The 23,161-nt window shown below is 38.8% G+C and overlaps 1 non-coding gene across 1 annotated transcript; it reads right to left on the reverse strand.

Moving 5' to 3' along the window:
* Nucleotides 1–22,768: 22,768 nt before the first annotated feature.
* Nucleotides 22,769–22,840, reverse strand: TRNAS-GGA (transfer RNA serine (anticodon GGA)). The gene has a single exon. It is a non-coding gene; the product is annotated as a tRNA-Ser (tRNA).
* Between the last annotated feature and the right edge of the window lie 321 nt (nt 22,841–23,161).

The following is a 23,161-nucleotide window of genomic DNA, read 5'->3' on the forward strand; positions in this document are numbered from 1 at the left end:
AGATGGTATTTAAGGACAATGAGAAACTCAGATGTGGTACCTGTGAACCCCTTTTTGAGTTCACTACCTTTCTTGTTGTTTCCCAGGACTGAGGGGAAGGTCCTGTTAGTTCTGAGCTCCACTCTCTTTACATTGAGTTTCTGATCTAACTGGTTCTTCAATACGAGACAGGTGAGCTTGAGCTAGCAGGCTGTTTGGCTTGGTGACCAATTGAGTTGGTAGGTGATTCTGCCTGAAGTGAAGCCCCCAGACTTTCAGACTGCAATTCTCAGGTTTTGAAGTGGAAAACCTTGATTCTGTCTCAAGATTCAAATGAGAACTGTATTCAGTTCATTCATGTGTAGCTCCTCCCCACTTGAGGTCTGCTGGTTCAGCCAATGCTTCAATCCAAGGTTCCATGGGAACTGGTGTTGGTACAGCCAAGGCTTTCTCTTGGCCAGGACTGTCTTTCCATTACTGGTGGTAAGTTAAGGTTCATATGCTTGTTGTGTTTTTTGTAGAGTAAAAACTATTTCTAATGGTGATCTCAAAGGCAAAAACCCATAGAAATTCGTGGGTATGGACCAAGCACTCTTCATCTCAAAGGAACTTTTCTCTAATTGGCAGGAATCATTTAATAAAACCAAGTTTATCCTTAAATTTACTCAGTTAAATTCTTGTTGTTTAACCATTCACTTTGAGGGGTATGTGAATATGAATTACATATGATTTTTGAAGACATACAACTAGTCAATCTGAAACTGCAGAAATGTGCCTTGGAGGGCTCTGAGGAGCTCCAGTTCTTTATGACTCAACACAAAAGGAATTCAGTGAGAGGCAAAGTGACAGATTAAGAAATAATTTATAAGAATAGGATGCTTATGAGGTTTACAATCAGGTAGGCAAGAGGGGCCACGCTGAGAACTTACTGGGCTACAGTTTTACAATCAAAGGAAAAGTGGGAAGGAGGAGTCACCACCTTCCTCATTTTTGAGTAGGTGGGAAACTTCCATCATGAATTCCTCCCCCAGATCAGGTAAAGGAGTTTCCTTGTCCCTAAATAGTCAAGTTGGGACTGTCATGGCACTATTTAAATTAGCAGGGGAGTGGTAACATATGCTAAAAGAGGTATCTCAGGTTTTAGTATGCGGCCACCTTTTTCCAGAGAAGGCAATGGCACCCCACTCCAGTACTCTTGCCTGGAAAATCCCGTGGACAGAGAAGCCTGGTAGGCTGCAGTCCATGGGGTCGCGAAGAGTCGGACACAGCTGAGCAACTTCCCTTTCACTTTTCACTTTCATGCATTGGAGAAGGAAATGGCAACCCAGTCCAGTGTTCTTGCCTGGAGAATCCCAATTGTAGGGGAGCCTGGTGGGCTGCTGTCTATAGGGTCGCACGGAGTCAGACACGACTGAAGCGACTTAGCAGCAGCAGCAGCAGTAGCAGCCGCCACCTTTTTCTAATTTTTTTTTTTTTAAGTGCATGCAGAGGAATTTGTCCTAGGAATCATTCATTTACTGACTTCGCCAGACAGAATGGGGTCTATTCCACTATTATTTTGTTGTTTAGGGGCATGTTTCATGCTTTCATTGCATGGTTTAGTTGCTAAGTAAGCCTGCTTGGTTTTGTTGTTAGGCAAGATTGCTTTCTGAGTGATAGTTAAGTTACAGAGGTCTCCCATACTATTTTCTTTACTTATGATCCCTTAGTAGGATCAACTATTTAATTATCTACTTTGTCTCTGTCAGATCTACAGCTCTATCATTTATCTATCATCCATCCATCTATCTGTCTACTTTTGTATGTTTGTATGTATCTATCTACCGTCAGGTCAGTTGTTCTTTCTCAGTTCTTGACTCATCATAGCAAAGAATTGAAATGAGAGACCAGTACAGCTCAAGCAGGAAAGACTTATTGGGCAAGCAGTAAGATGTACATTTTGGAGGCATGAGAGGAGACCAACCACAGGAGCAGGCCTGTCCTGATTCAGTTCAGTTCAGAAAAGGCACTCGGTCGTGTCCGACTCTTTGCAACTCCATGGACTGCAGCAAGCCAGGTTTCCCTCTCCATAACCAACTCTTGGAGCTTTCTCAAACTCATGTCCATTGAGCCAGTGATGCTATCCAACCATCTTATCCTCTGTTGTCCCCTTCTCCTCCCACCTTCAATCTTTCCCAGCATCAGGGTCTTTTCAAATGAGTCAGTTCTTCGCATCAGGTGGCCAAAGTATTGGAGTTTCAGCTTCAACATCAGTCCTTCCAATGAATACTCAGGACTGATTTCCTTTAGGATGGACTGGTTGGATCTCCTTGCAGTCCAAGGGACTCTCAAGAGTCTTCAACACCACAGTTCAAAAGCATCAGTTCTTCGGCGCTCAGCTTTCTTTATGGTCCAACTCTCACATCCATACATGACTACTGGAAAACCAAAATTTTGATTAGATAGACCTTTGTCAGCAAAGTAATGTCTCTGCTTTTTAATACACTGTCTAGGTTGGTCATAGCTTTTCTTCCAAGAAACAACCCGCTTTTAATTTCATGGCTACAGTCACCATCTGCAGTGATTTTGGAGTCCAAAAATGTAAAGTCTCTTACTGTTCCCATTGTTTCCCCATTTTTCATGAAGTGATGGGACCAGAAGCCATGATCTTAGTTTTCTAAATGTTAAATTTTAAGCCAACTCTTTCACTCTCCTCTTTTACTTTCATCAAGAGGCTCTTTAGTTCTTCTTTGCTTTCTGCTGTAAGGGTGGTGTCATCTGCATATCTGCAGTTTCTGATATTTCCACTGGCAATCTTGATTCCAGCTTGTGCTTCATTCAGCCCATCATTTCTCATGATGTACTCTGCATAGGAGTTAAATAAGCAGGGTGAAAATATGCAATCTTGAAGTACTCCTTTTCCTATTTGGTACCAGTCTGTTGTTCCATGCCCAGTTCTGACTGTTGCTTCTTGACCTGCATACAGACTCCTCAAGAGGCAGGTCAGGTAGTCTGGTATTCCCATCTCTTTAAGAAATTTCCAGTTTGTTGTGATCCACACAGTCAAAGTCTTTTGACATAGTCAATAAAGAAGAAATAGATGTTTTTCTGGAACTCTCTTGGTTTTTCAATGATCCAATGGATGTTTGAGAGAGTCATTTCCTAGGCAGGTTGATAAGAAGTCTAGGGGTCCCCAAGGAGAGAGGGGTCTGGAAATCTCAAGGAGGAAGAAAGGACAAAGTTTTTTCCTTCTCTACATTCCTTAGGATTACATAACAATAATGTATCCTGCCTGAGGACAGTCTCTGGATTAAACCTGCTGGCTAATTCTGTTATCTTAAAATGTAAATTATGGGAGTAGGTCTGGTGAGGTCTTTACAACCTCCAGACATTCTTTGGATTCATTGGAGAGTATATAACTTCATTGCTAACACTAGCAAGGGGGTACTCTTTCTGCCCCCTTCTGATGCCTATGTCAGAAGCTTTCTTTATCTCCTTTATACTTTACTAAAATTTATTACGCAAAAGGTCTGAGCGATCAAGCCTCGTCTCTTGCCCCAGATTGAATTCTCCTCCGGGGGCCAAGAATCCCCATGTCTTCATGTGATTCAACAACAACCTTTCATGTTGGCAATTTGATCTCTAGTTCACCTGCCTTCTCTAAATCCAGCTTGAACATCTGGAAGTTCATGGTTCAAGTATTGTTGAAGCCTGGCTTAGAGAATTTTGAGCATTACTTTGCTAGTGTGTGAAATGAATGCAATTCTGTGGTAGTTTGAGCCTTCTCTGACATTGTCTTTTGGAGGGATTGGAATGAAAAAAAAAAAAAAAACCTTTGCTAGTCCTGTGGCCACTGCTGAGTTTTCCAAATTTGGTGGCATATTGATGCAGCACTTTAACAGTATCATCTTTTAGATTTGAAAAAGCTCAACTAGAATTTTATCACTTCCACTAGTTTTGTTAGTAGTGATGCTTCCTAAGGCCCACTTGACTTCACATTCCAAGATATCAGTCTCTAGGTGAGTGATCACATCATAGTGGTTATCTGGCTCATGAAGATCTTTTTTGCATAGTTCTTCTGTGTATTCTTCCTGATTAGACTTCACTCTTTTATATTCCTTGCTCTCTCCCCTGAGCAGTCCCTCGGGCTTGTTTGGTTATGCCCTATGCAAGTAGGGAATTATGCCCAAGACTTATCAGGGAAGGTGGCATGTTGGCCACATGTTCCCTCTGGAAGTCTTACTCAGTTCTGCTTCTTTTTTTCTTCTTCTTCCAGCCCTTCATCTATGTGATCCTCTAGCCACAGCTTCTCTAACTGCCATTTTGGTCCTTTTATCCCTATTGAACTGCCATATCTATCTGTCTCAGTTCAGTTCAGTTTAGTTGCTCAGTCATGTCTGACTCTTTGCGACCCCATGAATCGCAGCACGCCAGGCCTCCCTGTCCATCACCAACTCCCAGAGTTCACTCAGATTCATGTCCATCGAGTCGTTGATGCCATCCAGCCATCTCATCCTCTGTCGTCCCCTTCTCCTCCTGCCCCCAACTCCCTCCCAGCATCAGAGTCTTTTCCAATGAGTCAATTCTTCGCATGAGGTGGCCAAAGTACTGGAGTTTCAGCTTTACCATCATTCTTTCCAAAGAAATCCCAGGGCTGATCTCCTTCAGAATGGACTGGTTGGATCTCCTTGCAGTCCAAGGGACTCTCAAGAGTCTTCTCCAACATCACAGTTCAAAAGCGTCAGTTCTTCAGTGCTCAGCCTTCTTCACAGTCCAACTCTCACATCCATATATGACTACTGGAAAAACCATAGCCTTGACTAGATGGACCTTAGTCGGCAAAGTAATGTCTCTGCTTTTGAATATGCTATCTAGGTTGGTCATAACTTTTCTTCCGAGGAGTAAGCATCTTTTAATTTCATGGCTGCAGTCACCATCTGCAGTGATTTTGGAGCCAAAAAAATAAAGTCTGACACTGTTTCCACTCTTTCCCCATCTATTTCCCATGAAGTGATGGGACCAGATGCCATGATCTTTGTTTTCTGAATGTTGAGCTTTAAGCCAACTTTTTCACTCATCTCTTTCACTTTCACCAAGAGGCTTTTTAGTTCCTCTTCACTTTCTGCCATAAGGGTGGTGTCATCTGCATATCTGAGGTAATTGATATTTCTTCTAGCAATCTTGATTCCAGCTTGTGTTTCTTCCAGTCCAGCGTTTCTCATGATGTATTCTGCATATAAGTTAAACAAGCAGGGTGACAATATACAGCCCTGATGTACTCCTTTTCCTATTTGGAACCAGTCTGTTGTTCCATGTCCAGTTCTAACTGTTGCTCCCTGACCTGCATAGAGGTTTCTCAAGAGGCAGGTCAGGTGGTCTGGTGTGCCCATCTCTTTCAGAATTTTCCACAATTTATTGTGATCCACACAGTCAAAGGCTTTGGCATAGTCAATAAAGCAGAAATATATGTTTTTCTGGAACTCTCTTGCCTTTTCCATGATCCAGCAGATGTTTTACATAGCTCAAAATGATCATTTTCACTGAGTAAAGAATTTCATATGAAATTCTCACATCATGTATGTGTGCTCAGTCACATCCAGCTCTTTGAGACTCTAAAGACCACAGCCCCCCAGGCTCCTCTGTCCATGGGAATCTCCAGGCAAAAATACTGGAGTGGGTTGTCATGCCTTCCTCCAGGGGATCTTCCCAACCCAGGGATCCAACCTGCATCTCCCGCATCTCCCACATAGCAGGTAGATTCTTTACCCACCCAACAACCTGAGAAGCTCTTCTTAGCTCATGAATTGTCATCAGTTAAAGAGCCCCAGCTTCTGGGGCAAATTACAAATGGTATGTGAGTTTACAATAGACACAACTTGATAACATTGCTTTTCCAAACAACTCATTACAAGGTAACTGGTTGATCTGAACTTTAAGCTCCTTTCCAAGCCTGAGATTTGAAAAGGCTGTGATTTCCTCCTGTATATACAAACCCCACAGAAAGTTTAGGGAGTTTATTAGTTCCTATTCAAATTCTTGGGGAAGGCTAAATGCTGAGTTCTGAATGGTTCACTCAAATAGATTTATATGCTAATGTTACCAGAGACTAGTCAGCCTGTATTTATTGACTTGATGACTCTTGTCTATGTAGACTTTTCTAAAATATTCATTACCATATTATCTAAGGAGCTCCAACTGTGAAGGCCATTTAGGTTTGGAATTTATCTCTGTGTGAGTGTGTTTGTCCCATTAGTTTCACATGCCTCTTGAAACACAATACCTCTCCTTGAATTCACCTCCCAAACATTAAACTAAAGAGAGTCACCTGGTTTATCTTGCCTTGGATAGGGTTCCACCAACACTGCAGTATTCGGGCACAGACATTTATTTATGTCTTTTCCCAGGGCTTCTTTCACTAACTGTTCATATTTTTCTTCCTTTGTTATTTTGTGCCCTGTAGCATGGCTCAGTCTATCAGTTATTACAGTCAGGGCTGATGCTGCAGGATTCAAACAAAGGCCCACTAACAACAAAGAAACCCTGGCAAGAGCAAGCTCTAGTCTGTGTGTCACTGAATCAGCTGATCAATCTACGATTGAATTGTCTTTAAATGTATGTCAATTCAAGAACAGGGCTTAGAGGTATATTTGAAGCATGAGAGAAAGGGGGAGGCGTGATTTTGAAACAGTTTTCTTCATAACAGCAGAGAGCTGACCTTGCGTTTAAAGATAGAGGATGGGGGTGGGGGCAGGAGGGAAGCTATAGGAAAGTGTGAGCAGTATGAATAAGTACTGTTTATGGGAAGCTCTTTTAATACCCTTGCTAAAGCTGAACAATAGAAAGAGACAAAGCTCTGAAAAATTCGTGCCTTTTCCTGTGATTGATCTCTTATCTTTCCATTCCTGCCCAGATGATAAAATGCATTTTACAGGGCAAACAAGCATGAGTGCTTTTATTTTCCCCAAATATGAGAAATGTTCCTTATTTAAAATTTTGCTATTGAAGCATTTGCTACAATGCCCCTCCCTCCAACACACACACACACACACACACACACACACACACACACACACACGTTAAAAAAAAAAAAAGATTTGAACTTTTGAGGTTAAAATGCTGAAATTCCTTATAGCTTTTTATTTTGTTTTTCTTTGCTTTGCTTTTTGCAATTAATGAACTCTTTCTTGGCACAAAGCTACCTGGAGTGATGCTAAAAATAGAATAGATTCTGAAGTAAAGCTCTGTTTCAAATCTAGATGACATTATTGAAAAAAACACTCAGGACAATGGCCAAATGTAAGAGCTCAGCATAATTCAATTCCCTTCACTTCTCTCCCCCACACACATTTCAACTACCTTATTTTTAAGTTTTTCTAAAAATTTAATTTCATAATAGCAACACAATGTCTATAAAATAGGAAAATTCACATTTATTTAACATCGACATTGTATCAGACAATGGAATAATTACCTTCACCTATCATATGATCCTTTGAGACAGCTCCTATGACCTTGCATACGAAAACTATATTCTGGAGATCAAACTGTTTAACTCAGATTAGGATTTTCACTCACAGAGAGGGACACTAACCCAGCCAAAACCCAGACTGAGGCTTGAACCCATAGTCTTTTAAAAAATAAAAAGACTTTTTATTTTGTATTTGTTGTTGTTGTTCAGTCACTAAGTTGTGTTCAACTCCTTGTGACCCCATGGGCTGCAGCATACCAGGCTTCCCTGTGCTTCAGTATCTCCCACAGTTTGTGCAAATTTATGTCCATTGAGTCAGAAATGCCATCCAACCATCTCACCCTCTGCTGCTCCCTTCTCCTCCTCCCCTAAGGCTCTCCCAGCATCAAAGTCTTTTCCAATGAGTGGGCTCCTCCCATCAGGTGGCCAAAGTATTGGAACTGCAGCTTCAGCATCAGTCCTTTCAATGAATATTCAGGATGGTTTCCTTTAGGATTGACTGAGTCCAAGCGACTCTCAAGAGTCTTCCCCAGCACCACAGTTTCAAAGCATCGATTCCTCAGCATTAAGCCTTCCTTATGGTCTAACTCTCACATCCATACATGACTACTGGAAAAACCAAAGCTTTGACTATATGGACCTTTGTTGGCAAAGTCGAAGTGAAAGTTTTTCTTGCTCAGCTGTGTCTGACTCTCTGAGACCCCCATAGAACGTAGCCCACCAGACTCCTCTGTGTATGGAATTCTCCAGACAAGATTACTTGAGCAGGTTGCCATTCCCTTCTCCAGGGGATCTTCCCAAGCCAGGGATTGAACCCAGGTCTCCTGCATTGCAGGCAGATTCTTCATGGTCTGAGCCACCAGAGATGTCTCTGCTTTTTAATATGCTGTCTAAGTCTGTCATAGCTTTCCTTCCAAGGAGGAAGCGTCTTTCAGTCTCACAGCTGCAGTCACTGTCTGTAGTGATTTTGGAGCCAAAGAAAATAAAATCTGTTACTGCTTCTACTTTTTCCCCTTCTATTTGATATGAAGTGATGGGGCCAGATGCCATAACCTTAGCTTTTTGAGTGTTGATTTTTAAGCCAGTTTTTTCACTCTCTTCTTTCACCCTATTGAGGTGCTCTTTAGTTCCTCTTAACTTTCTGCGATTAGAGTGGTATCATCTGCATATCTGAGATTACTAATATTTCTCCCAGCAATCTTTAATCCAGCCTATGATTCATCCAGTCCAGTAGTTTTCATTATACTTTATTTTGCATGGGGACATAACAAATTAACAATGTGGTGATGGTTTCAGGTGAACAGTGAAGGGATTCAGCCATTTATACATGTATTCATTCTCCCCCAAACTTTCTCCCATCCAGGCTGCCACATAGCATTGAGCAAAGTTCCATGTGCTATACAATACTTCCTTGTTGATTATCATTTTAAATACAACAGTGTGTGCATGTCCATCTCAAACTCCCTAAGTATCCCTCTTTCTTCATCTCTCCTCCCAGCAAATGAGTCTCTGTTTTGTAAGTTCATATGTAGCATGTTTGAAAATTTTTAGATCCCAGATATAAGAGATGTCATACAATACTTCCACTTCTCTAAATTACTTCACTTGGTATGACAATCTATGTTCATCCATGTTGCTGCAAATGGCCTTATTTCAGTCTTTTTTATGGTCAAGTAATATTCCATTGTATATGTGTACCAGCTCTTCTTTATCCATTCCTCTGTCAATGGACTTTTAACTGAGACCAAACACCTTGTCTCAGGTTTTAATAAAGCACTTTATTAAAGTTTCCTGATGTCTCATCACAGAAAGAATTCACTGAGAGACAAAGTGATAGGCAAGAAGTAGATTTATTTAGAGAGAAACACACTCCACAGACAGAGTGTGGACCAGATCAGAAGGTGAAAATGATACCAGTGTATGGGGTTGTCAGTTTTTATGATGGTGAGTAATCTTATGGACTAAGGAGTAGGTGGAATATTCCAGTTATTTGTGGAAAAGTGTGAAAATTTCCATGAATTGAGTCACTGCCCACATTTCAACCTTTATGGTTGATTTTGGAACTGCCATGTGAGTGTGTCACTTAGTTTGCTGATGTGTTACAAGGAACATATACTGAGGTTCAAGGTGTAGTGGAAGTTGATTTGTTTGTCATTTGGACTTATTTCATTCTTATCAGTTTATGTCATATCATTGAGCTATGTCATTCTTTTAAATGTTGTGCCCTGCCCCCTTCCCAAAAACATTCTGACTGCATGTGGCTTAGAAATGACAAAAGTAAGATCTGAAAACAGATTTGGTCAAATCAAAGGCTCTTGTTTCTTTTTATCAATGGTTCTCAAATGTTAGGGCAATCAGAATCAACTGGAGGGTGTTAAACCCATCAAAACAAGACCCAGTTTCCCCCTCAGTCAGTCTCTGCCATCAGGAAGCTTCCATAAGCCTCTTATTCTTCTCCATCAGAGGGCACACAGACTGAAAACCGCAATCACAGAAAAATAAACAATCTGATCACATGGACCACAGCCTTGTCTAACTCAATGAAACTATGAGCCATGCCATGTAGGGCCACCCAAGATGGATGGATCATGGTGGAGAGTTCTGACAAAAAATGGTCCACTGGAGAAGGGAATGGCAAACCACTTCAGTATTCTTGCCTTGAGAAACCCATGAAGAGTATGAGTATGAAAAGGCAAAAAGATAAGACAGTGAAAGATGAACTAACTCCCCAGGTCAGTAGGTGCCCAATATGCTAATGGAGGTCAGTGGAGAAATAACTCCAGAAAGAATGAAGGGATGGAGCCAAAGCAAAAACAATACCCAGTTGTGGATGTGACTGTTGGTGGAAGGAAAGTCCAATGCTATAAAGAGCAATATTGCATAGGAACCTGGAATGTTAGGTCCATGAAGCAAGGCAAATTGGAAGTGGTCAAACAGGAGATGGCAAAAGTGGATGTTGACATTCTAGGATTGAGCAAACTAAAATGAACTGGAACGGGTGAATTTAACTCCGATGACCATTATGTCTACTACTGTGAGCAAGAATCCCTTGGACGAAATGGAGTAGCCTTTGTAGTCAACAAAAGAGTCCAAAATGCAGTACTTGGATGCAATCTCAAAAACAGCAGAATGATGTCTGTTCTTTTCCAAGGTAAACCATTCAATATCATGGTAATCAAAGCCTATGCCCCAACCAGTAACGCTGAAGAAGCTGAATGGTTCTATGAAGACCTACAAGACCTTTTAGACCTAACACCCCAAAAATACGTCCTTTTCATTTTCATTCCAGGGGACTGGAATGCAAAAGTAGGAAGTCAAGAAACACCTGGAGTAACAGGCAAATTTGGCCTTGGAGTACAGAATAAAGCAGGGCAAAGACTAATAGAGTTTTGCCAAGAGAACACATTGGTCATAGCAAATACCCTCTTCCAACAACACAAGAGAAGACTCTACACATGGACATCACCAGATGGCCAACAAAAAAAATCATTTTGATTACATGCTTTGCAGCCAAAGATGGAGAAGCTCTACACAGTCAACAAAAACAAGACCAGGAGCTGACTGCTTTCAGATCATAAACTTATTGCCAAATTCAGACTTCAATTGAAGAAAATGGGAAAAACTACTAGATCATTCAGGTATGACCTAAATAAAATCCCTTATGATTATATAGTAAAAGTGACACATAGATTCAAGGGATTAGATCTGATAGACAGAGTGCCTGAAGAACTATGGACCTATGGATGGAGGTTCGTGACATTGTACAGGAGGCAGTGATCAAGACCATCCCAACAAAAAGTAATGCAAAAAGGCAAAATGGCTGTCTGAGGAGGCCTTACAAATAGCTGTGAATAAAAGAGAGGTGAAAGGAAAATGAGAAAAGGAAAGATATAAGCATCTGAATGCAGAGTTCCAAAGAAGAGCAAGGAGAGATAAGAAAGCCTTCCTCAGTGATAATGGCAAAGAAATAGAGGAAAACAATAAGTGGAAAGGACTAGAGATCTCTTCAAGAAAATTAGAGATACCAAGGGAACATTTCATGCAAAGATGGGCTCAATAAAAGACAGAAACGGTATGGACCTAACAGAAGCAGAAGATATTAAGAAAAGGTAGCAAGAATACACAGAAGAATTGTACAAAAAAGATTTTCATGACCAAGATAATCACGATGGTGTGATCACTCACCTAGAGCCAGAAATTCCGGGATGTGAAGTCAAAGTGGGCCTTAGGAAGCATCACTACAAACAAAGCTAGTGGAGGTGATGGAATTCCAGCTTTTCAAATTCTGAAAGATGATGCTGTGAAAGTGTTGCACTCAATATGCCAGCAAATTTAGAAAACTCAGCAGTGGCCACAGGACTGGAAATAGATCAGTTTTTATTCCAGTCCCAAGGAAAGGCAATGCCAAAAATGCTCAGACTACCGCACAATTGCACTCATCTCACACGCTAGTAAAGTAATGCTCAAAATTCTCCAAGCCGGACTTCAACAGTACTTGAACCGTGAACTTCCAAATGTTCAAGTTGGATTTAGAAAAGGCAAAGGAACCAGAGATCAAATTGCCAACATCTGTTGGATCATCAAAAAAGCAGGAGACTTACAGAGAAACATCTACTTCTGCTTTATTGACTATGCTAAAGCCTTTCACTGTGTGGACCACAACAAACTCTGGAAAATTCTTCAAAAGATGACAATACTAGACCACCTGACCTGCCTCATGAAAAATCTGTATGCAGGTCAGGAAGCAACAGTTAGAGATGGACATGGGACAAAAGACTGGTTCCAAATTGGGAAAGGAGTACATCAAGGCTGCATATTCTCATGCTGCTTATTTAACTTATATGAAGAGTACATCTTATGAAATGCCAGGCTGGATGAAGCACCAGCTAAAATCAAGATTGCCAAGAAAAATATGAATAACCTCAGATATGCAGATGACCACCCTCATGGCAGAAAGTGAGGAAGAACTAAAGAGCCTCTTGATGAAAGTGAAAGAGGAGAGTGAAAAAGTTGGCTTAAAGCTCACATTCAGACAACTAAGATTATGGCATCTGATCCCATCATGTCATGGCAAATAAATGGGGAAACAATGGAAAGTGGCTGACTTTATTTTGGGGGCCTCCAAAATCACTGCAGATGGTGACTGCAGCCATGAAATTAAAAGATGCTTGCTCCTTTTAAGAAAAGTTATGACCAACTTAGACAACATATTAAAAAGCAGAGACATTACTTTGCCAATTAAGGCCTATAAATCAAAGCTGTGGTTTTTCCAGTAGTCATGTATGGATGTGAGAGTTGGACTATAAAGAAAGCTGAACACTGAAGAATTGATACTTCTGAACTGTGGTGTTGGAGAAGACTCTTGGGAGTCCCTTGGACTTCAAGGAGCTCTCAACCAGTCCATCCTAAAGGAAATCAGTCCTGAATATTCATTGGAAGGACTGATGTTGAAGCTGAAACCCCAATGCTTTGGCTACCTGATGTGAAAAGCCAATTCATTTGTAAAGACCTTGATGCTGGGAAAGACTGAGGGCAGGAGAAGGGGACAACAGAGGACGTGATGGTTGGATGGCATCACTGATTCAATGGACATGAGTTTGAGTGAACTCTGGGAGTTGGTGATGGACAGGGAGGCCTGGCCTGCTGCAGTCCATGGGGTCGCCAAGGATTCGCCGCATCTGAGCAACTGATCTGAAATGAACTGAAAAGCGCAGATTGTGGGGACTTCTCTCCTTTTGTTGTTGTTTAGTTGCTAAGTTGTCTGACTCCCTTGTAGCCTGCCAGGTTCCTCTGTCCATGGGATTTCCCAGGCAAGAATCCTGGAGTAGGTTGTCATTTCCTCTCCAGGGGATCTTCCCAACCCAGAGATTGAACACGAGTCTCCTGCATTGGCAGATGGATTGTTTACCACTGAGCCACCAGGGAAGCCCCAAAGTTTCTATTTAGTAAGTCTGGGTACAGCCCAAGAGTTTGCAGTTCTTACCATTTCCCAGGGGATGCTTATGCTGCTGGTCTAAGGGCTAGACTTTGGATCACTGCTCAATACTGTGCTACTCCTCATTAGAAAGATATACATGGGTATTTTACATTTTACTACTGACAAGATTTGTTATTCAAGATAAAATACTTGAGAATCATTTGAAAGATGAAATACTACATACTGATGAATTAAATTTTATTAAATTCTCATTTCTTATGCATCTAGAAATTACATGCTGTGGGGATTAAGATAATGAATAAAATATAATCCCTGTCCTCCAAGAGCTCATCAACTAGTTGAGATTACAGTCATAGATATGTGCTTAAATTTATCATTAACAAGGCAAACACAATAAATGCTTCAGCAGAAGACTCTTAAAAAATGGGCTCTGGGAATATGAGGTAGGAAATTCTATCTTAAAAAAAAAAAAAAAAAGCCAACAAGTCCTTACCTTCAACTTCCTTTATCCTAGAGTCCCTCCTCCCTCTGTCTCTTGCCTTCTGATAAGAGTAAGTTCATTCTATTTACTGCAGCTATTTCTTCCAATCTCACTTACACCCAAACCTCAAAATAAAGCCTCCACATCAAACATGCCAGTAAAACTCCAGTGGGAAAATTCACCCATCTCCTCTTAATTGCCAAACCCAATGATGTGAAAACAGCCCTTAAGTTTCTGGGGCATCAGGCCCCACTTCCTGATCATCCTCTGGCCTGCACTGCCCATCTCACCCCAGCTGACCTCCACCTTCTCCCACTCCTTCTTCTCACTGGCTTGGACCTTTAAACTCACTTGTCTTTGTTGCCTGAAAACCTCTTTTCCCTCCATCTGGCCTTTTCAAGTTGCTGTTCCTTGAGTTTGCCCTAGGCCACCTTCTTATATTTCACAAACCTTTCTTCAGCTCACAGAAGAGTGATTTTTATGAAAATGCAAGCCTGTTCACCTTACTCCCTCTTCAGGAAAGGTCTACTGAATCTCATTTGCCTCAGGGAAGCAAAACTTCTCACCATCTAGTCTGACTAATTTTCCATCTAATCTCTTGCTTCTCTTTCCACTGACCAATTCATTCATGATTTGTCCTCAGAGATCCACTATTCCATTGGCTTTTTCTAACTTAATTACACATGGTTGAGCTAATTACATTGTCCACCTTCACGGGTGCATAAAGAGCTTCTTTTTTTTAACTGTATTTTTTTTAATTTTTTATTTGTTTAATTATTTAATTTTTAAAAAATTTGCTGTATTTCTTGTTTTTGGCTACATGGAGTCTTCACTGCAGAGTGCAGGGTTCTCTAGTTACAGCATGAAGGCTCAGCCGCCACCTAGCATGTGAGATCTTAGTTCCTCGACCAAGAATCGAACCTGTGTGCCCTGTGATAGAAGGTAACGTCTTGACCACTGGACCACCAGGAAGGGGCTTCCCCACAAGGGGCTTCTTGTGTAAGAAAAGGTCAGTCTATTTCCTGTGCGTCTCCTTTACTCTCACTCCACTACCACACTCCCAGGGCCCTTCACTTACAGCACTCATGGTCACCGAAGATATGGGGGCCAGGCTCTGGGACACCACCTGTCCTACGATTTAAGGAGATAGTGTCATATGCCTCAGGTGAAAGGCTCAGTCTCACAAGAATCTCTCCCACCTCTCACAACAGGTGTACATCTATGTCATGCCTAGTGTCTCTTTTTTAGCAGAAAGTGTTTGAAGGTGAAGAGTTTAGGAGGTAATTAAGATTAGATGAAGCAATGAGGATGGAAACCCCAAGAATGGGATTAGGGTTTATATTAAATTATAGACCAGGCAAAATTAATATTTTAAGAGAGAAATGAGAACAGTGGTTGAGTCTGGAACAAAGAGTTTGGATGAGAATTAACTGGAAAGATGCAGAGGGGAACTTTTTAGTGTGGTAATTGAGTTCAATAGTTTGATTAAATGTTGGTTAAATGACTGAGTGTGTTTGTCAAAAGCCTATGAAACTGTACTTTCAATATGTGTACATTTTATTATTCTGACTACTAAAAGAATCTATATATCTGAGGTGACCTGACTAGTTTAGATCAAGTTAGCTAGATAAGGTGGTAAGAAAGAAAACCACATGTATAAATTCTGTTTATGTGTTTTACTGAAAAATTCTGACAGAAAGATTTAGATTTATTTTAGTGTTTGTGCTTTATGCTTACTGTTATGTAGCCTTTCTTAATTGCAAATTTCCAGAGGTTTATATTAGCAGAAACAAAGAAAATGGATGCACATGTGTAAAAAACGCTTACTTCTGCTGAAGGATTTATGTTTTAGCCTTTAAACGATAGACAGTAAAAAGCCTTTTGGACAGATATAGACTTCTCTAAAATATGAAGCCAAGCAAAACATGGACTTCTTTCTTTTTTTCTCCACATTTTTAGGTCTTTGGGGCACAAGAAAAGGAATCAGAAAAAGTTATGAGTTTCATACATTTGCAGATATAATCAATGAATAATGTTTAAAACTACTAAGTTGATTGCTTTGAATACTTATACAGAGTTAATATATCATTGATAGTGTTATTATAATTCTTGCATTATAAGTCTATATCCATTAGAATTATCAGAATCTGTCTAACATATATTTGTAGAAGAAAATTCAGCACACTATGTGCTCATCTCCCTTTGCTCATGTGCAAATTCCCAAAACATCCCTCTTACAGAGCAAAACATGAATGAAAGTGAGCCATCAGATAATAGGTGATGTAAGTAAGACAGTCAGATCAAGTAGAAATCTGATTTCATGTCAAAATAAAATAAGAATTAAAGAATGAAGCTGCAAGTCTTAATATACTCATATTTCCTATTTTCACAGTTAACATATGACCATGATCTGGGTTTCTGTGGCAACAGGCAAAGATATTATCAGAGTCATGATGTAGACAAATGGCACCTCATATATCTTCTTTCTTATAATCATAGAAGGATATGTATCAGAAATGAAGTTATAGCTATAATTGAAGAACAAAGCCAAATCTGTGTGTTACCAGCAGACACGTATTCTTGTCAGCATAGACAGTGATAGCTATAGGAGTGCTTTTATTCTGCAAAGAACAACACAAATAACTCTATTGATACCATGTGACAATCAGCTATTTTTCTTGCTTTCTACACCTTTGTCTTTCAGAAATTATGGCAAAACATGAAGACTTCCATCTTGACTCTCATATTGAAATGTGAATTGATTTAAATATATTTGAAAGTGAATTTGCACAAAAGAATGGGTGAGGTACATATTTTGCTTTTCATTTTCAATATATGTTTTAAATATCGAGTGAATGGAAGGATGCTTGTATTATACGCATAAGGACATATCCCTATAAGCTTTTGTAATATCATAAGGGTAAATAACATAATTAATTGTTTTTTGTATTTTATGCATATAATATATATATGCAGAACTAAAGAGCCTCTTCATGAAAGTGAAAGAGGAGAGTGAAAAAGTTGGCTTAAAGCTCAATATTCAGAAAACAAAGATCATGGTATCCAGTTCCATCACTTCATGGCAAATAGATGGAGAAACAGTGGAAACAGTGGCAGATTTTATTTTTTTGAGCTCCAAAATCACTGCAGATGGTGACTACAGCCATGAAATTAAAAGATGCTTGCTCCTTGAAAGAAAAGTTATGACCAACATAGACAGCATATTAAAAAGCAGAGACACTTAAAAAAAAAAAAAAAAAAGCAGAGACATTTCTTTGCCGACTAAGGTCCATCTAGTCAAGGCTATGGTTTTTCCAGTAGTCATGTATGGATGTGAGAGTTGGAGCATAAAGAAAGTTGAGCACCGAAAATTGGTGCTTTTGAACTGTGGTGTTGGAGAAGACTCTTGAGGATCTCTTGGACTGCAAGAAGATCTAATGAATCCATCCTAAAGGAAATCAGTCCTGAATACTCATTGGAAGGGTTGATGCTGAAGCTGAAACCCCAAAACTTAGGCCACCTGGTGGGAAGAACTGACTCATTTGAAAAGACCCTCATACTGGGAAAGATTGAAGGCAGGAGGAGAAAGGGGCGACAAAGGATGAGCTGGATGGATGGCATCATTGTCTCAATGGACATGAGTTTGAGTAAACTCCAGGAGTTGGAGATGGACAGGGAAGTCTGGCGTGCTACAGTCCATGGGGTCGCAAAGTGTCAGACACGACTGAGTGACTGATCTGAACTGAGCTGAATATATATGCAAGCCTGTATATGAAATATCTCCACTCATGTCCAGCTCTGTGCACCCCCATAGATTGTAGTCTGCCAGGTTCCTCTGTCCATGGGATCCTCCAGACAAGAATACTGGAGTGGGTTGCCATGCCCTCCTCCAGGGGATCTTCCTGACCCAGGATTGAAACTAGGTCTCTTAAGTCTTCAGCATTGACAGGCAGGTTCTTTACCACTCATGCCACCTGGGAAGCCCATAATATATGCATTACAAGTTAAATTTTTAAAAGTTAAGTGAGTTTTAGAAATGCAAGTTGTTTTTATTTTTAATAAAAATATATATTTTGTAATGTATTGCATATGTAAAAATGCATTACATTAAAATATATATTTTACATATAAAATATAAAATACATTATAAAATGTACATTTTTATTCATAATGAAAAATATTTACACTTCTAAAATTCACTTAACTTTTTAAAAATTTAACTTCTAATATCTAATAGTATGTAGCAAAAAGTTACCATGAAAATTCATATGTAATATTTTATGTTTATATGGTATTGTTTTAATATTATTCCTATCATCTTAAGACAACAGAGAAACCTAAAGATGGTGCTCAGAATATACTGAGCTTCAAGGAAATGCTCTGAGGGAAAAAATAGGATAATTCCAAATAATATTAAAATGTTTTTATTATGCTAATAAAGAAATGGAATACTTCAGAATTAATATTAACCTATTTTGAATAAATACAATTTCATATCAGTTTTATTTATTCACTTAATTATGAAATCATTATCTTGGGATACATTGAAAGGAGATATACAATTAAATGCAAATTATTGTGAGCAAAGTCCTTATAAATCCATTAGAAGTCCTAGAGGTAAACTATCAGAAATCATGACTGATATTCAATATTTAACCTTATTCTACTTTATACATTCTAACAAATTATTGAACCTGAGAAAGAAGTCATATGTATTTTGATTTATGGCTCTTCTATCAGAAAAGAGGAGAAAACTTGGAAATTATGATTAGCTTCTGGTGCAATGGTAAAAAGTCCATCTGCCAATGCAGGAGATGCAAGAGACGCAGGTTCAACCCCTACATCCACAGGAAGATCCCTGGAGAAGGAAATGGCAACCTATTCCAGTATTCTTGCCTGAAAAATTCTATGGACAGAGGACCCTGGCAGGTTATAGTCCATGGGGTTGCAAAAGAGTCAGACACAACTGAGCACACAAACTGATGTGGGGAGGAATCATAATGAAATTGAGCCCTTAATCTGAGTGATCTGCACTATTTCTGGTACATAGTGAAAGAACTGAGTTCAATTTTAGGATACCAGGCCTGTGTCCATCAAGAATTTAATTGTTTCGGGGTAGAAATCTCTCAATCTGATGTCAACAGTATGGTGAGTAGTATAAAGAAAAAAGGTGATTCCTTTACAGATACTGTGAATTTTAGTTTTTACTAAGTCCTATGTATGTTATTTGCATAATTCATTTAACATGCATAACTTTGAGGAAAAAATTATATTTCATTATTAATAAAATATAGTTCCTAGTAATATAAATCCTGGAGAAGTTGTATCTGTTAAATAAAGAAAAAAAAAAAAAAGCTAAGCAATATGTTTCTTTTAAAAGAAACCAGGAGAGCATTTTTCTAAAGTACACAACAAAACACAGAAAGGCTCAGAGAGTCCTTGTGAACAAAATATGAAACTTCTCAAATGCTCTGAAAAAAAATAGATAAATGTGAAATACAAAATAAAAACTTATGGAAAGAATCCTATATGTGATTTTTCAGGCCAGTTCAGAAACCCAAACCAATGTTTTATTCCTTTTCATGCTTCTGTGCTTAGTCTTTCAGTCATGTCCAATTCTGTGCCACCCTTTGGACTATAGACCAGCAGGCTCCTCTGTCCAGGGGATTCTACAGGCAAGAATACTGGAGCGGATTGTCATTTCCTCCTCCAAGGGATCTTCCTGACCCAGAGATCAAACCGGGGTCTCCTGTGTCTCCTACATTGCTGGTGGATTCTTTACCCTCTGAGCGATTGGGAAAGCCCTTTATTCCTATAATCTGTCATTATTAATAAGCTGCTTAAAAATGGCAACCTTTACTTCTGGATATGCAACTCACAAATCAGCTCGTATTTTTATTTCTGAGTTGTCAGTGACATTAGGTACTAGTATTTTCTGAATTAAAAAAAAATATATCAAGTTTTTATTTCCAATAATACAGTAGTCTAAATGTGATAACATTCCTTCTCCTCCAAAAAAAAAAAGTTTAAAATGGTGGATAAAATATTCTTTCATTAACATGCACCTCTAGCCTAGAATAATAAATAAAGTTTCTAAGTAATTTGAATATGATTACCTTACACAGAAGAAGCCATTTAAGTTACAAAATATCTGCACTATATACTCCAGAGAGTGTATAGTTTTCATTTTCTCCAGGGCCCCACATTCTATAGATTCTGGATCTAATTAATCCTTTATCCAGAGATATCCTGCTAAAGGCATTGAATAGATCAGGTCTCTTCCCCTGAGAATATATCATTAGCCATTTAATTGAAGGTCTAACAAGGAAATTAGCTGGGTTACTTTCTTTCTTTTCCCCAGAGACATCTCCTCACCCCTTGTAAAGACAATGAATTCATACACACCAGCTATTTAACTTCCTACAGTGCATCTGCTAGGTAGAAACATGTATCCGGATAGAATTTTATCTTGAAAGTAAGAATAGCAGAGAATTTTAAAGTGCTTTTATAGTCACAATTTTAATGAATAACTAGACCCTTTCCACGTGGCTGAACAATTAAATCTCAGAAAAGGCTGATACAGTCAGTCAGTGTGGCTTCTCCATCCTTCTTGATGATTCTGAACTAGCTTCCTGGACATTGTGTCCTCACTGATTTACAAATGTATAAAGAGCTTCCCAAAATTCTCAAAACATTTACAAAATAATCAAATATGCAAATTCAAGTTATTTGTATATGCAATGTGATCATCATATCATAAATTCTTCCTTCTATACAACTCAGAAATGAAAATTACTCTTTAATATGAAATCTTAGTTGATTTGTTTTGTCTTCCAGGGGTGTATTTCTTAGTTTCTTAGCCTTATCATGTGTATAACTGCTGAATATTATTTAGATAATTTCACATTCTTTGAAGCACATTTTTATAACAAAAATGGATAAATATTAATTAAGAAATTATTAGATACTTTGAAAAAGAAACAGAGATACATTCTAGGAGTGGAGACTTAAACCGAATCTAAATGAACAAAAAAATACAAGTTTTGTGGAGACAGGATATAATTTTAATCTAGAGATTAAGGGAAATTTTGAAGAAGAGGAAATGCAAGGTAAATTGTGAAGAAAATGTACATTTTTAACAGGAAGAGAAGAACAAAATTCCAGGCACATTTAGGAACATCTCTGAATGTACAAGGCATGTAGTGCATGGTATGACCTGGACATCATAGTAGTAAGGTGTGTTTGTGGTGGAAATAAAGTTGTAATGGAGTTTTTCTTCATGGTAGGAAATCATGAATATCAATCTATAGAGTCTGGGCTTCATTGTGTAGGTTATATGCATTCACCAAAGTATTTCAAATAGTATGAGCCTTTGACAGTTAAACTATTGAAGACCGTTTAGAAGTGCTCTGTAAGGAAACAAAAGAAATCAAAATAGCACTTCTTGAGTGCCAATCAATATTCTTGGCGCTTGCCAATGTTCTTCGGCAATTCAAACACATTTAATCCTGGCCCTACCTCTTCCTAGGTTGGAAGTAATATGTAACTTACATCTGGAGAAAAAGTAGTTTTACAGTTCATTCCAAGTCACACGAATAGTCAAGAGGATGGATTTGAAGTTTACTGATATACTGATGAGGAGAGTAGAAATGCGCTGATTGGCTAAGCCAGAAATAGCCCATCATTACCGTGAGTGAACTCTCCCATCTAAAGGTCAGAACTGAAATAGTCAAGGACTTTTTTCGGCTAGCAATAGCTCATTTCTCCTGTGAGCAGCAGAACCCCCAAGCCCCAAATTTCCCTTCCAAAATTCCTCACTTGTAGAAGGGGAGAATGGAAACTTCTGAAACATGGTAAGAAGCCATGAAGTTACCTTTCCTAACACATCCGATAACTATGTTTTGTCATAAGATGTCAATAGTGAGGATGTTCTGTGTTTTTAAGTAGTAATGCAAACTGTTTTGGAGCAGTTATATATTAATGATAGATAACAGTATACATGCATTGTCTTTAGATTTAAAGTTATAAAGAACAAAAAAAAATAAGGAATATATAGCAACACTTACTACATTGGGTAAGGATCAAAAGTAATATTTTTATTATTCAAATGAATGTAAATTTGTTAATCTTTGAAGAAATTCTACATGTCTTCATTAAATTTTCATTGCCGTCTATGTAACATTTATGCTTTATAAATGTCACAAAAAGGTCTGTTTCAATTTGTGCTTGAACTAGCTACAGCCAACAATTTTTTCTACTGACACCTGCTAGAAATAACACCACCCTTAAATATAATAAGCTTTTCCCTTTGGTTTGTATTTTGGTTTTTGACCCAATTAACTCTAAATTAAGTAGACTTCACAGAGAAAGAACATCATCATGTTGACATATAAGTAATATTATAAATAGACTCCCAAAAGATGAACAATAACATCCACTGAAGCAACCCATTTTTAAAAGCCATCTCCTACAACAAGCATGCCACAAATGTTTTTGCTTTCAGACATTGCCGTTTTTTTTAAAAATACTCCAAATTGTGCTAGAAAATTAATTTTACATTTTCCTGAGAAACACGGACTTTTTAAAAAATGATGTGTTGCATGTATTGTCCGAGTTTAACTCACACCTGCCGGCCTTGTGGTGTGAATAATTTCATGAGTCTTTAGGTTTTCTTTACACTGTATGCTTACACCTTGATCAGATAGATTTATAACACCTATTCTGGAAGAAATGTCCTTTACCTTTTGAAAGAAACTTTTCTACGCACATGTCTTTTTTAATGTAAAATCTGTGAAAGTGAAGTCGCTCAGTCGTGTCTGCCTCTTTGCGACCCCATAGACTGTAGCCTACCAGGCCCCTCCCTCCATGGGATTCTCTAGGCAAGAGTACTGGAGTGGGTTGCCATTCCCTTCTCCAGGGGATCTTCCCGACCCAGGGATCGAACCTGGGTCTTCTGCATTCCAGGCAGATGCTTTAACCTCTGAGCCACCAGGGAAGCCCAAAATTTGTATATCTATTATTTAAATAAAGTTTTTATTTTAGAACCTTTGTAGATTTACAGAAAAAAAAAATTAAAATAGTACAGGGGTCTTATATACCCCATAACATTTCTCCTATTATTACTGTCTTAGTTTAGTATGATACATTTTACACAATTAGTGAGCCAATATTGATACATCTTTTTTTTTCCTTTTATTTTTACAGTTGATAATTCCCTGTGATTCCCCTTGGAGTCGAACCAGCTGTGATTAGGACCAGCCACCTCACCAATATTGATACATCATTATTAACATAAGTCCATAGATATTTTAGGATT

Source organism: Capricornis sumatraensis, chromosome 21, assembly GCF_032405125.1.
Source record: "Capricornis sumatraensis isolate serow.1 chromosome 21, serow.2, whole genome shotgun sequence".
In the NCBI taxonomy this organism is placed as follows: Eukaryota; Metazoa; Chordata; class Mammalia; order Artiodactyla; family Bovidae; genus Capricornis; species Capricornis sumatraensis.